Raw genomic sequence first — 13,072 nt, 5'->3', positions numbered from 1 at the left:
ATACACACGTTCCCGCGACTGGTGGTTGAGCAGCAATACACACGTTCCCGTGACTGATGGTTGAGCAGCAATACACACGTCGCCGTGTCTTATGGTTGAGCAGCAATACACACGTTCCCGTGTCTGATGGCTGAGCAGCAATACACACGTTCCCGCGACTGGTGGTTGAGCAGCAATACACACGTTCCCGTGACTGATGGTTGAGCAGCAATACACACGTCGCCGTGTCTTATGGTTGAGCAGCAATACACACGTTCCCGTGTCTGATGGCTGAGCAGCAATACACACGTTCCCGCGACTGGTGGTTGAGCAGCAATACACACGTCGCCGTGTTTGATGGTTGAGTGGCAGTAGATACATTCATTCCCGTGTGCGATGGTTGAGCGACAGTACACACATTCCGGTGCATGCTGGTTGAAAGAGCAACAAAATGTCCCACAATATTTGTAATATTTCATATACGAACAACATTTAATCAAAATTGTTATCATAGGAACGTGTTTCATTACGTGGACTTGGCAGCTTTTAAAGTCCACTACTAGTGGCTGCAAAGACTCGTCTTACTGCTTCCAATAAATTGGTCATAAAAACACAGGTGACTTCTCTGAATTACAAATATGAACCAAATATCGTGAACAGCCTCCTCGAATTGGTTAAAACCATTATAGATGCTGCCGAAGCAGATGCCAACAATGGACTAAAAGAGAAAATGAAACTGTCGAATGTTTTTCAGAGTAGTTTAAGTAAAGTACATCGTAAGAATGTGGGCTAAATTTGTGGGCTTTACTTTCCTCTGCCAACACATCAATAAACATCGAAAATAAGTATTGACTGAGTACACAACCTTCGCGAATACCCACGTTACATTCAAACAAGTCTGTATAAAGTTTATTATATTTTATACAAGAGTGGACTTTAGAATAAATAGCCTGGATACATTTTTAACATTTTGGATGAAACGTCCCGTGTCTGTAGAACATTCCAAATAATTGTTATATCAGATGGGGTTTTTTTTACTGAGGAAGCAGCATATGAAATGGGTGAGTGAGTAAGTATGGTTTTACGCCGCTTTTAGCAATATTCCAGCAATATCACGGCGGGGGACACCAGAAATGGGCTGCACACATTTACCCCATGTCGGTAATCGAACCCGGGTCTTCGGCGTGACGAGCGAACGCTTTAACCACTAGGCTACCCGACCGCCCCAGCATGTGAAATGATTGTCTTCCACATTTATGAAGCATCTATGTGAAATTGGGGGATAAGACATTTGGAAAAGAAGTAGAACAGTTTCTCCACCAGCCCCAACCCCCGCCCCCATGTCTCCCCTAAAATGTTTTGAAAGTCTTGAAAGTTGAAAGTTGTAACCCAGATCAAAAATATTTTGAGCAGGAGCCGTTTAACTCTCTTGAATGATATTAGGACATGCCCTTGTAATGTATAATGCCACCTGCAACATCTACAAAAATCCACAAATGTAATATATTATCATCGAATGATAAAATATGTATCAGTTTATCTATATGAATATCTATAGCTGTATCTACATATATCAAGCTTTGTTTAGTAAGGCAGCCGTCTTGATAATATCCTGTACTTTCAGATGTATAGCCATGGCCTTTGACCTAGAGTACTTCTGAATAGACTCCCACTACCACTTCTACTACTACTTCTACCATTACCACTACCAATAAAACTTCACCTCACTAAGCCTCCCTAAGCCTCACTAAGCCTGACCACCCGATCCCGGTAGTCGCCTCTTACAAGCATTGTCGCTTTTTATACCACTACTATCATCACCACTACTTCTACTGATACTAATACTTTTACTTCTACTACAACTTCTAATGCTATTTGTACTACTAGTTCTACTCCTACTACTACTACTACTACTACAACTACTACTACTGCTTCCGCAAGAAACAACACGTAGAAAAAAATTGATATGCGGAAGGCGGTAGGCGCTATTTGTTTTGGCTATCTGCTATTTGCGTTTTAAAGTGTTTCCAGCGAACTATTTCTTTATTCGTTTTTCAAAAACTGCTCAATGAGGTATTGCGTCGCTTCCCGCCCTCAAACATACACATTTCACCATTGAAAGGTGTCATTGGTTTACACTCGGCAATCGAAGTAGAAGCTAACGTGTTGGTCACATCGAAACTTCTCCCCCAAACACACCAAGTCTCGACAGTCTGAAGACATAGCACACCCTGTCAAGGTTTTCCTTCTTCTGAAATCTGCTTTCAACTCAATACTGAGACAAAACATTCTTTGAGTACCGTCAGATAAGGGGGACATGGGGACACTTTCCATTGTAACGTATCCAATTTGTCAAACGCTTGAAAGTCAAATAAGAAACTAATTCGTTTGTGTCATACACCTGAGTGAGGAACAATTAATTACATTAAACTACGTTTATAACGAATATGCTTATAACGAAATGACGGATACAACGAACCTATTTTTCGTCCCAACATTTGCTGTATATATGATGTATATATGATTATAACGAACTAAACTTTGTCTTCCCTTAATGGTCGTTGTAACCTCAGTTTATTGTATACGTTTTAAAGACGACTAACGGATTCTATTCTTCCTACATTACGGGGATTATATCATAACAAATACAATCTATATAACATCAGCCGAAATACAAGAATGACATGCTCAATAGTCTTGACCAATAGTATATAACCTTAATATAAGAGTAGATGATAGAACATAGGCTACCAGCCACATTCACCATACACAACGGTCATGGCAACCCGTCCTTGTAAGGAGCGACTAACGGGATCAGGTGGTCAGACACGCTAGCTTGACTGATGCATGTTGTCGTATCCAAATTGCATAGATCGATGGTCATGGTGTCAATCATGACAAAATCATGAATATCTGGTCCGAGCTCGACTATTTACATGCAGTGTATTTATTTAATGACGAGGACCATATTCGATTAAAATGCTGTTTTAATTATTAGTTATTTCTCTTGATAGATTAAAAAACCTTTGAAAAATCGATAAGAAAAGCGTGCAATCTAAATAACTTCTAATTACAGATTGCAGAATGGAGATATTATAGATCTTTGTGTATCCTTTCCTTTAAACTGCTACCGACTCCTATTTTACTTATTTTATGTATGTTATCTGACTAATCTGGTATGGTAGACATGACGAATCTGCTGGAAACACTAATAAGTTTTATTTAATGCGTCTTGTTTGTGTATCGGAACTATCATGGCAAGTGAGCATGAGCTAGGAAAATACCCATGATCTCACTTAACCTTGAATAGCAATTCAAAGTAAGACAACAACAAATGTGCAGGGAAATAAATAACAAGCTCCATGTGATTTACTACTGAACCCTATGACCCAGTTACATCTGCAGGTAAACCTAGCTCTGCATTGAAAACACCGTATGTTAATTTCCTAATTATACCGCAATCTATTTAACGTCGCGTCCAAGATTATTACTTTTATATCGACGTGCATGTACGTGTTTGTTTGGCTGCTTGTACTAGACCGGACTGATGCAGATTTTATAGCGCTAGCCCAATGAGATACCATGCCACAGTTTAACACAAAGACCCCACTCAGACACAGTATACTGACTCCGAGCCGACCAGTCCTTGGTTTAGCCCCTTAATGTCGAGCGCCAGGCAGGGTATAAAAAAAGCATCATTTTTAAACGTCTGTTGGCGTCTGTTGACGCGGACTGGGATCGAACCTCTGACCTTTCGCTCTCCGGGCGGCTTACCTCAGTCACTCTCTAAGTCACATAGTAAGTTGAATTAAGTTGAAACAGAGTTGGATTTTTGTGTAATGATACTGGTAGACTTGCCTTCATGTATTTGCAAAACAAAAACATACGTTTTGAGGAAAGGAAAATAGTCATAGTTTAAATTTTGAGTTTTGGAAACCATTTTATTTCCTTATTTTTTCCTTAGTATATACTCATGCAAATAGCATGTTGCATTTTGTAAATCCCTTTGTCCGGGACTGGCCACAGCGCGGAGAGTTTCGGGACAAATAGTTTCCAGAATTAAACTGGGAGGTGTTGTAACGTAATGGAGGTAGTTTTCCTCCTTTACTGCCCTAAAGTTGGCTATTTGAACTGCACATGAACTTAAAATAGAACCAGTTTGTATTACTACTACAGAACGTACCGTCACTCTGATGCCACTGTTAATTTCTTTCAGCTCTTTCATCAGACCTTCTTGAATCGCCGAGACAGCAAACTTCGTAGCCCCGTAAAGGTGACTACATTTTCCCGGTCCCACCCTTTTCCCCAGCACACTGTCAGCATAAAAACATAAAACGTAAGATAAATCACATGGCTGTGGTTCTTTGCCTACTTGTTAAAGTAAATGTACACCCAGTCAGCAATATGACAGCTATGCCACAGAACACAAACGGTGAAGAATTCCAGACAAACCAGTGATAGCTTGGCCACCACCGATGTCGACCACCGCAGAGGTACAAGGACAAAGGATCAATCAAATCACAGAAACTGTCACCCCAATCCTGATTCAGTCGGCTGTTAAGACCAGCATGATGTACCGTGGACCTGTTCGGACCCGCAATCTTCACCGGGTAAAGGAGAGGTGTACGTTTGCTCGTTTTACAATAACTATTGCATGTTGCCGTTAACATATCTTGGACATGTTACTTCAAGACACGCAAGCGCGTTAAATGAATGCCAATCAAAATGGGAATGACCAATGACCTGTCCCGACACTAGAATTTCATGTAAGGTGGGTGAGTTTGGATTAACGCCACTTTTAACAGTATTCCAGTTATATCGTGGCGTGTAGCTTAATGTGGGACGAAAGCCCGAATTGATGCAGGTCTCAGACGTTTACCACTTCGGTGAAACCCATCCTTCCACCCGCAAGTGCTTCATGTCAACAGGACTTCACGATCGATGTTCATGTACCATGTAAGTTGTACCCTACCTCTAGCATATCCTTCCATCCGCAAGTGTTTCCTGTCAACAGGACTTCAAGATCGATGTTCATGTACCATGTAAGTTGTACCCTACCTCTAGCATATCCTTCCATCCGCAAGTGTTTCCCGTCAACAGGACTTCACGATCGATGTTCATGTACCATGTAAGTTGTACCCTACCTCTAGCATATCCTTCCATCCGCAAGTGCTTCATGTCAACAGGACTTCACGATCGATGTTCATGTACCATGTAAGTTGTACCCTACCTCTAGCATATCCTTCCATCCGCAAGTGCTTCATGTCAACAGGACTTCACGATCGATGTTCATGTACCATGTAAGTTGTACCCTACCTCTAGCATATCCTTCCATCCGCAAGTGTTTCCTGTCAACAGGACTTCACGATCGATGTTCATGTACCATGTATGTTGTACCCTACCTCTAGCATATCCTTCCATCCGCAAGTGTTTCCTGTCAACAGGACTTCACGATCGATGTTCATGTACCATGTAAGTTATACCCTACCTCTAGCATATCCTTCCATCCGCAAGTGTTTCCCGTCAACAGGACTTCACGATCGATGTTCATGTACCATGTATGTTGTACCCTACCTCTAGCATATCCTTCCATACGCAAGTGCTTTCTGGTTCGTTGTGGACCAGACCTGCGTTGTTGATGCACACGTCCACCCCACCAAGGTCAGTGTCGGTATCTTAGTTATGCTCCGGAAACGAAACGTGACGGACGGACGGAGCCCGTTTCTATATCCCCCGCCAACTTCGTTGGGCGGGGCATAACAAAATAAACATTGCATAAGATTCGGCTGCCAGTCATCAAATACGGGGCTTCAAAAACACTGATGCAAGAACGAATCACATTTAAATAGAGAGAACTAAGTTTCTACTTAGTCAGAACCAACGAAACCAGAGCAAATGTTATTTTCAATATTTGTCTGATCGATGAACAGCTTCAAAGTAACTGGTAGGATAAAGAATTCGTCACATTGGCATCTCGTGGGACACAAAACATTCCTCCTGCCCCAATTATCTTTGTTGGTTTGCAGCAGTCAGGCCTGGTTTTCTTTGGATTATTTTGCTTCATATGAACCTAGGAATTTGTACAAGGGTAAACCTACATCCACCATTTCTCTCCACAGGGGAGTGCTTCCTGTCAACAGGGGTTCGTTGTGGGCCAGACCTGCGTTGTTGATGCACACGTCCACCCCGCCAAGGTCAGGGTCAGCTCTGATCATCTGGAACATCGCCAGGACATCTTCTTCCTTGGATACGTCACAACGCACTGCCTTGACCGTGCCAGGTTCATCCTTCAACTCATCAGCTAGTTTCTGAGGTGCAGGAATTATATAATCGTTTGGAACCTCGTATGCAGTATGTAAAGTATGTAAAGAATTAAGACCAATATGCTTTATTTGGAATCACGCTCTTTCGAAGGTCGGATGGGACTGAATGTCATTTAATATTAAGCATCTTATAATTGGTTCAATGAACTCCTTTAAAGGGACATCACATTCCATGCTCTGGTGCCCATTTCCTGTCGGGCGTCTGGACGTTGTAATTAATAAAATGATGCTAGATTGATCTTCACCATAACCTTTAAGATAACAGAAAAAGTAAGTGGCTTTTGAAAGATTTCATGTAAACTTGCTAGAACAGCTATTTAGCCAGGGCATTTTCACTCTTTTAGGAGGGGCATGTGACTACCATGTGGAAAATGGAATTTCGTTAAGACGGCTCCATACCCAACATATATGAATATCTCAATATATCTCAATATGAATTAGTATATTCGTTTGTAATTGACATTGAAATTAATCTAAACCAGGGAAATATGATGCATGCATGGGGATAAATAACACATAACCAGCACAAAAGAAATCAGATTTAATTAAAGCAGCAGGAGTTCGTTGAAATATTATACAACCTTCAGTTTACAAAGTACAATGTGACTACAAAACGCACAATTGCAGTTGCATTCAGACTACATACGGGGAATATGCCACAATAAACAAATGTATATGCTGCTATGCCCTATAAATTCCTTGTTAGATATATACAGTTATTGCAACATAATACGACGATAAATAGGTGGTTCACAAATGCAAAGTTCAAAATCGTTCTCCACAAATGGATTCCTCCCGCTGGGCTTGGGATAGGGAGTCACTACCAACTCGGACCAATTACAGTAAACTACGCTTATATCGAGCACGTTTATAACGAACTTACGGATGTAACGAATTATTTTTTGGTCCTGTCCATTTGCTGTATATATTCCGTACATTTGCTTATAACGAACTACGGTTATAACGAATTAGAATTAGTGGTCCCTTTGAGTTCGTTATAACCGTAGTTTACTGTACTTCTAATTACATAGTGCACTTTGAGAAAATTACAATAATGTGTTTTCCCAGTGTTGTTATATTAACATAAACACTGCTAGGGGTTGGTGGTGGGGGCAACACCAATAGCAAATATTCTATATAGATTTAGATTTGCCAGGAAATGACAGTAAATAGGATACCATGCAGCGTTTGCCGAACGTTTTAAGCAACATTACATTCATGGTCAGCACCCTTACATGCAAATCATTAGTGTTTTTACTATAATCAGTTTAAATCCCTTCTAAATATTGAACCGTATCAAACATACGTGACCTTCCTCAACATTTGAGAACATCCTATTCAAGCTTGTCGCAATTTCAAGCTTACTGTTGGGATTGACAGATATAAAAATATATTTTATGATGAAAAATAGTGTATGTCCTGCAAGCTCAAAGGCTATTTTGTTATTGCAGATGAATTCCATATCTTCTATTTATGTGATTCCTACTCTGAATTGAGAAACAAGTTCATTGTAACAATTAATAATTCTACTTCTATCATGCAGGGTAAAAGCAATGTTATTATCAGAAATGTCTGTCTATAGCTATCATGCAAATATTAAAATAAACAGGCTGAGCTATTTGTGTTTGAGCCGGAGGCATTACACTGAATAGAACTTACTGTCTGTGTGTCTGTCTCTCTCCTATGACATGCAAAGTAGTAAAGGAATGAGTTTAGTTAAACGTCTATTCTAACATGACACTGACGAATGCTTGATTCTAACTGATCAAAATACCATTAAAATCAGTTATCTAATGTCATTAGTTACCTCAAAATTAACACACAAAATCTTGCTTGTAAATACATCGATCTATCGATGACCTATGCATTCGCTGCATATAAAACTATTGCCAATAATTACTGCATGCCAGGTTTATGTCCAAATGTGAACATCAAGTGTTGCTACACAGCATGTCAGCTGAATGTCTGAGGAAGTCCTGATTACAACATCTTTTATTAATGATCTGTGCTCGCCCATGTTTCCTGCTGGTCTCTCAGCAACGTCCGACACCTGTTCTTAACTGCAGAGGAATATACAATATCATGGAAGTAAATCGAAATAAAACTACGAATATTGTGTTTAGAAATCGCGGTCCCTAAAAGTCGTATGAAAACTGGTTTTATGATGATACACCTATAGAAACAGTATATTTATGTAAATACCTGGGACCTCACCCATAAATAAGTTAATCTGGAACAAAGCTCATTCCTACATTATATCTCAAGCAAAATCGGCAACACACACTACACAATAAGGTTTGTAAATCTAGTTTAAAGATTTGTAGATCAACTTGTAATAATATTGGTTTAAGGGAATGTCGAAAAGTGCCTTTACAATTTATATATGGAGGAAAGTCGTGTATAAAAAGACGTGAATAATTGAATATGTACATTATCTATACAACGTACAATTCTGCGAAATACCAATCAGTCGTGTGAAAACTCTGTTGAGAGTTTGTCATACTTTTCGACTTTAACGGGTTCGGTCCCTGTAAATGGCTGACTGCGTGTCATGGTACCCATTTCCATGGTTCGTTACCACGCTGTTACTCAACGGTGTGTCTGTTCCAGGCTCGATTCTTGTACCCATTCTAAGCCCGTCCTAAGACTACCAAACAAAATACGCTACAATTCCTTACAGATGCCGACACTGCAATTGATTATGTGACATAGCATTGGCAGTACTTGATACTATTACTAAGTGCAGACGGGATCAACTCCTCACCTGTATTTTGTCGACACTTCTGGCACACCCCACCACCTTCATGCCATGCTTGACCAGTGCCTTGACCAGCCCCGCCCCAATACCGGCCGAGGCTCCTGTCACGAGAGCTACACGTCCCGACCACCGCTCCATGTCTGAGTGGGTGATGGCTGAAAATCGTTTTCTTGACTGTCCTTAGAGTTAAAGTTGATTATGTATTTTCATGGTGTGTCTTTTTGGTTTGTCGTTTATCGCCGCACTCCGCAATATATTCCAGCTATATGACGGCGGTCTGTAATTAATCCAGTCTGGACCAGACAATCCAGTGATTAACATAATGGGCATGGATCCACGCAATTGGGATACGATGATATACATCAACCAAGTCAGCGAGTCTGACCACCCGATCCCGTTAGTCACCTCTTACGACAAGCATATTCGCCTTTTACAGCAAGCATGGGTTGCTGAAGACGTATTCTACCCCGGATCTTTACGGGTCTCATTGTGTGTCAATGTAGTTGATAAAGTGGGTGTCAACATTTCCTATTTAGCAAAGGCTCCGGGGACTAGGTTGTGTTTTGGACTCCTTTAAGTCTCGCGAACACATGTTTATTCCACATTGCAACTTTTACCTTCCTTTAATAAGGTAAGACGCCATCACTAAACTTTTGTGTTTTCGTTACAGCGCGAATATTTCTAGAAAGGTTCCGAAACGTCGCTATGAAAAAATAGAGAAGTTGAAATCCAAATGCCACACTGAGCTTCATTCGTCTTCGACGTAATTAAAGATTGACGTTTCTAGTCTGCACAAAATCAATAAACGCGCTATCGTGTCAGTGGATGGGCCATCACTGGATTGTCTGGTCAAGACTCGATTGTTTACGTGAGGGAGTACTTCTGTGCGGCGTTGGCAACAAACACCTCATAACTGTTTTTCAGTGATCCATTCATATAATTGTTACTACTCTTTTGCCTTTACGCCTTGAACTTAAGCATAAACATTCATTGCCATGTTATTCCTTATTCAAGAATGGAGTCGTTTGGGGGCTTTTCTGGGAGTTAATTCATTACATTCAAGAACTATGCTATGGAACATTTTAGTGTATTGTGGTCAATTCCATATTTAAACATCGGTATTAGTTTCCAAAGGTGTACGGAGATTTAGGGAACTACTTGTGCTCAGTGGCTGTTGTCTAAAATAGAAGAGCCAAAACACTTTCCATCTTCATAAGAAACCTCTGAGTCAATTGTACGATTCCAACTACACTGACGGCCAAAAGAAGCTTTACAACTTCAAAAAAGAAGTTGCATGGCATGTTTTTAATCAATATAAAAAGCGAAAAGGTGAAAAACATGTATCGCTTGGGCAGCCGAAACCACACGTGCAATAATTGTGTGTTAATGATTCGGACGATAAGTCAGAAACTTGCCACGTGGTGTTCTTTATCGGCATGGCAACGCAATACCCCATACAGCCCGAATCGTACAGAACCTCCCTGCAGCCTACAACGTCAACATCTTGGCGTGGCATGCACGATCCCCAGACATGTCGCCCATAGAACACCTCTGGGATGTCATAGATCGTCGTGTCGGACAGTGACCACATCCTCCAGCCAACCGATAAGAACTGACCCAGGCCCTCCAAGGAGAATGGCGACTTAGCCCACGGGACGGCATCTGATGACTGACTTCTGTGCGCGGCAGAGTTTTTTTTGCGTGTCTTAAAGCGGGGGATGCACGTTCGTGCTATTAATGTGAAGCGTCATTTAAGATGTTTGTGCCCTTTTTCCATTCAAGCCGTCGGTTTCTGATTGATTGAAAATCCTGTTAGAAGATTATCTTACACACATATTATTACGATCTTATATTCAGACTTTCGGAAACTGCTTCAAAAGTTGACGTCATACTACATCAAATATGAAGGATAAATACAGGTCGTATGAATTTTGTACATTTTCTGTGTTTTTGTATAACAATTATAGTGCATTTGAATGACGATACCATGAGGGGCGCAGCTTCGAGTGGTGTATTCTCCCTATAGTGTTTCATTGTACAATAAACAAAGACAACGAGTCGTTATTTTCTTTTATGAGATATCAACATTATGTACAGCCTCATAATGAATGTTGATATACAGCACACGCCCGTATTTCAATAATGATGACTCCTGGACGCAATCCGACCTCGGCAATGTCGGACAAATCCATTATACGAACAAAGTGGTAAAGTTAGTATTTCCCAGATATTCTTACAATTTTCACGTCGATTTTCCCCCAATACCAATTGTCATAGCTCTCCGAGTTTTGGGTGCGATCGTTCAGCCATTGCGTTTATCTGCCTTGCCAAGCTTCAACTATGGGGAAGAACTCACCTGACGTCATCGAGTTGCGAGCGCATATTCCAGAATCCCCGGAAATGACGTCATGATAGAGAATGGTCTTATCGTGAAATAAAGCACGCTTCGTTCTTCATCGTTCTTAGCTATTTCATGTGAGGCTATCTTATACATATAAGACAATAATGCATTTGGATACGCCCCCTGCCGCAGCAGCATCATCATGTTATAATTTCCTTACTTGATGACACAAGTCTGCCGTAGAGATGAACTCGTACAAAAAGGTTTGATTCGACGCTTTAAGGTTTCGTTAACATAAATGTTTTGAACGTACAGTTTTAGTACAGTTGAATGGAGTTTATTATTACACGCTAACAAACTGCCAAACGAAAAATCAGTCAGGTGAGCTCCTGAAATGTAGAATTGTTTCAGAAGCAGGTGTGTTGTGAAATTGTGTTTCACATCTGCTACCTGTAGGATAGGGAAAATTTGCGAACAAGTGGTGTCATCACATGTAACTTGTTTTGTGTAGGTTCTTAAATATGTCGCTTCCTTTGTAAAGATTTTGTTCCTTTTCTCACGAGTGAGTTTTGTTAAACGTCATTTGAAAAGTATGTCAGTTATATCGAGGCATGACAGTTCTAAACAGTACACTGTCCGTGAAGATGCTCATGATGTCAATCACTGGTTTGTCTGGTCCAGACTTGATTATATACGGACCACCGTCATATATTTGGAATATTGCTGAGTGATATTGCTGGAATATTGCTAAAAGCGGTGTTAAACTATATTCCCTCTCACTCACTCTAACGGCTGTAAATTCATATATACATTATTAAGTCAAGTACAAGCCAGGTCACCTGATATCCTTTGAGCAAAGTGGGAGTCAAAGCTAAGTGTGACACCACCAGAAGACTATCTGTCAAATTGGATATATGATTCAGCAAGCCAACGTGGAGAATAAATCAAGACACCTTTAGTATAAACTTATCCATAGAATTTTAGACTAGAAACCTAATTAAAACATTTATTTATGAAGACAGAACTACTAAGACCCTGGATCTCGATAAAGTATCAAATAATACTTGGACACCCCAACCTTGGCATTCTCGAAAATCACCATTGTATTATTTTGAAAACATATATAAACACTTGCCGTTATAGAAATAGCATTCTTGACTTGAGCCAGGTATTATTATATCTCAAAAATAATTATTACAACATAGAAAAATATATATACCTCAGACAGTATTGAGATGAACGAAAAATGATCAAAATGATCAAGTATTAACTTAGATTAGATGTTGCTATCCTATCTCCTCCTCCGCATCCTTCTTCTTTTCTGGTGTCAAATGGCGACTAACAGGATCGGGTGATCAGGCACTCTGACATGCTTGATGCATATCATCGTATCTCAGTTGCGTAGATCGATCGCATCCCAATCACGTGGATCGATGCTGAAGATGTCAATCACTGAATTGTTTGGTCCAGACTCGATAATTTACAGACCGCCGTCATATAGCTGGAATATTGCTGAGTGCGGATTTAAACAACAAACAAACAAAACAAAACAAAACAGTACCAACACACTAGGTGTGTAAACCAGCTAACATATGTTTCTGTAATACTATAACTCATTTGAAATAGATTGTTCAGTCAAAATTAAAATATTTGCTTCAAGAAGTCGTGGGT

The 13,072-nt window shown here is 40.3% G+C and overlaps 1 pseudogene; it reads right to left on the bottom strand.

Moving 5' to 3' along the window:
* Window positions 1-2,033: 2,033 nt before the first annotated feature.
* On the bottom strand, window positions 2,034-9,198 carry LOC139467838 (dehydrogenase/reductase SDR family member 11-like; annotated as a pseudogene).
* Between the last annotated feature and the right edge of the window lie 3,874 nt (window positions 9,199-13,072).

The sequence above is a fragment of the Haliotis cracherodii genome, unplaced genomic scaffold (genome assembly GCF_022045235.1).
Source record: "Haliotis cracherodii isolate W230 unplaced genomic scaffold, xgHalCrac1.p SCAF_2, whole genome shotgun sequence".
NCBI classification, from domain to species: Eukaryota; Metazoa; Mollusca; class Gastropoda; order Lepetellida; family Haliotidae; genus Haliotis; species Haliotis cracherodii.
This window is presented reverse-complemented; position numbering and strand designations above follow the sequence as displayed.